The following is a 3,435-nucleotide window of genomic DNA, read 5'->3' as shown; positions in this document are numbered from 1 at the left end:
ATTGGTAAGGAGGACACTTGCTTATAGCATGCAATGGCAAAGCAGTTACTTATCATCTGCAGACACCTGTAATCCAATGCCAATATAAGGCAAAACTTTCATTCTGAGCAGTCATAGACAGCTTCAGGTCCTTTCCCTTTAGGTGGGGAATTTAAAATCCTGAGCTTATAATTTTTTCCACAAAGTTCTCCAGCTCATCTGGAAGCAGCTAAGTCACTCCTTTATACTCTGTATATTAGGGTGAGCAACGACCCTCGTTTGTCTACAACTGAGGCGGTTCTTCAGATGCTAAAACTGAGTAAGTCCCAGGTAAACGGGGATGAGTTGGTCACCTAACTTATATTCACCGAACTGTTTTATGACAGCATTGACTTGATTAGAGAAATCAGAGCCTTTGGGGACTTGGCAGATGCAGGGATGATGATTCATACTATGTCCCCTCTTAATTTGTATCTTCGGCCTGTTCAGAAAACAGCCAGAGCTTGGAGAATAAAATTGGATCACTGTAAACTTAAGCTGTCGGTGACTCCAATTACAGCTACTTTTCTGGAGGAGATTTCGTTATTGGAGAAAACACTTTCTCTGGCACTTGGTATGCAATTATTGACCTAGTGAATATTTTTTCTTTATACTTGTTAATAAAGACCATCAAAACCAATTTGCTTTGAGTTAGCACCTTCACTATCCTACGCCAACTACCTATATCCACTCTGTAGCCTTTTATCATCATTAGATCAATAAACTGTTTCCATAAAGGACGAGATAATAGAATTTTAGGCTCTGCAGGCCTCATAAACTTTACCTCATTTTCCTCCTCCTCCTTTATGTCCTCCTTCTTTTCCTTCTTCTGAATGCTTTAAAAGTGTAAAAACCGGCCGGGCATGGTGGCTCACGCCTGTAATCCCAGCACTTTGGGAGGCTGAGGCGGGCAGAACACCTGAGGTCAGGAGTTCAAGACCAGCCTGGCCAACATGGTGAAACCTCGTCTCTATTAAAAAAAAAAAAAGTGTAGTCCAGAAGCTGGCAGCCTCCTCAGTTGTCAGACTGGTGCTAGTGACACGGGAGTGGCTAATGCATCCTCTTGCCGTTCCCGGTGTTTGGGCCTTGCCTGTGATGGTGGGAGAAGAAAATGGCCTTGCTATGCTACAGCTGGGGCTGTGGTCAGCGCTTCTACCCTGAGACCAATTCCGATGATGCTTGCACACACCACCCAGGTGTTCCAGTCTTTCACGGTGCATTAAAGGGTTGGTCTTGCTATAAGAGAACAACGGATTTTTCTGATTTCTTAAGCATTGTAGGCTGTACCAAAGGTAGACATGATAGTGAGAAACCACCTGAGCCAGTCAAACCTGAAGTCAAGACTACTGAGAAGAAGGAACGATCTGAATTGAAACCCAAATTTCAGGAACACATCATTCAAGCCCCTAAGCCAGTAGAAGCAATAAAAAGGCCAAGCCCAGATGAACCAATGACAAATTTGGAATTAAAAATATCTGCCTCTCTAAAACAAGCTCTTGATAAACCGTCATCAGGGAATGAAGAAGAAAGAAGAAGGCAATGATGAAATTAAGATTGGGAACTCATGTAAGAATGGAGGGTGTTCAAAGACATATCGGGGTCTAGAAAGTCTAGAAGAAGTCTGTGTATATCATTCTGGAGTGCCTATTTTCCATGAGGGAATGAAATACCTAAGCTGTTGTAGAAGAAAAACTTCTGATGTTAATACATTCTTAGCCCAAGAGGGCTGTACAACAGGGAAACACATGTGGACTCAAAAGGATGCTGGGAAAAAAGTTGTTCCATGTAGACATAACTGGCATCAGACTGGAGGTGAAGTTACCATTTCAACACATGCTAAAGATTCACTTTCAGAACTTAGTCGAGTAGAAGCAAATAGCACATTGTTAAATGTGCACATTGTATTTGAAGGAGAGAAGGAATTTGATCAAAATGTGAAAATATGGGGTGTGATTGATGTAAAGTGAAGTTACGTAACTACGACTGCAACAAAGATTGAGATTACTATGAGAAAAGCTGAGCCGATGCAGTGGGCAAGCCTTGAACTGCCTGCAGCGAAAAAGCAGGAAAAGCAAAAAGACGACCCAACAGACTGAGTGGGAGGTGGGAGGAAGGCTATTACGTATTTCAGAATTCTTAATACTGTGTGAAGTGGCGGCTTGCTGCCGTAATCTTTTGTTTTGTTGTTGTGTTACTGAATCTGGCATTTCAGGGTTTACATTAGGTTCTTAAAAGCCAAAGTCAGTTTGTCTTTTTGTGCCTCTCATCTTTCTTTTGTGTTATGTGAGATTGATTATTCATTTCTCCTTACTGGTAGGAACCGTAGTTGTGTCTTGCACTTGAAGAGGCTGGAAAATGGCCCATAACCATAATTGCAGTGTTTCTTTGTATTTCTCTGTTAAGTAGATAAGTATTAAGGAACATGTTTTTTACATCTTTCTATTATTACATAATTAGTAAAGCAAGATGAAATGTTAAATTTTAATCAGTTTTTTATGGATTTATGTTCTTACAGTACTTGAAAACATTTACGGAAGAGACGAAGCTCTGTAGTTTTTTTTCTATGTGGGATGATTACTTTTTTAAGGAGAATTAATCCTGAGATAGTGAGGTAAGTAAAGGGGAATATATGAATTGTTTAACAAATTGGAATTTGTTTACACCTACTTTAATTTTTAAATTATGTCAAAACTTACATTACTTGCCAAGCAGTATGATGTAAGGGTAGAGGAGACATAAATAAGAATACAGAGGCATCAATTTGGTTAAAATTCACCATTTTATAAGACTAAGCAATAATCTTAAAAATCTCTTTCCTGAATATTTAAATGTGTTTGTATGGTGTTATGACTAAATTGTTCCTGATTTAGAGACTAAACCCTCTTAAAACCTTTAACTAATTAAATATAAAAAAATTATATATATCTTGCTTCCCTGATGGAAAATTATATGAAATTGTAGACTTAGAAGGTTTGTGGAAATACATTAGGATATCAGAAAACTAAATACATGGACCTGCTTTATGACTGTCTATTACATGTCAGATAAAATAGCTTAATTCTTTTGGAAAAAAAAAGTGCAAAAACCATTCTTAGCTCCCAGATTGTACAGAAACAGATTCTAGGCCAGATTTGGCCGATGGGTCATAGTCTGTCAATCCTTCTAGCCCACAAGTCAGTGAAGTAGCTAATATAACGTCCAATTTACTGACGACTGGGATCTCAGAAGGATCCGCTTGCCTGAGGTTACACAGAGAGCCTGAGGTTACACAAATGTATTATCTTGGATTTAAAAATGTTCCTATAAGGTTCCAAACCATTTACTCTTTCCATTGTGCTAATTCCTACCCAGACTTTCTCTTTCATGCTGATGGCTTTATTTTATTTTCACGGAGTAATCCTAGGAAACAATACAACT

General features: G+C 38.9%; 1 pseudogene; it reads left to right on the top strand.

Moving 5' to 3' along the window:
• Window positions 1-1,129: 1,129 nt before the first annotated feature.
• On the top strand, window positions 1,130-2,114 carry LOC116468406 (cysteine and histidine-rich domain-containing protein 1-like; annotated as a pseudogene).
• Window positions 2,115-3,435: the final 1,321 nt, after the last annotated feature.

The sequence above is a fragment of the Hylobates moloch genome, unplaced genomic scaffold (assembly GCF_009828535.3).
Source record: "Hylobates moloch isolate HMO894 unplaced genomic scaffold, HMol_V3 SCAFFOLD_5, whole genome shotgun sequence".
NCBI lineage: Eukaryota > Metazoa > Chordata > Mammalia > Primates > Hylobatidae > Hylobates > Hylobates moloch.
This window is presented reverse-complemented; position numbering and strand designations above follow the sequence as displayed.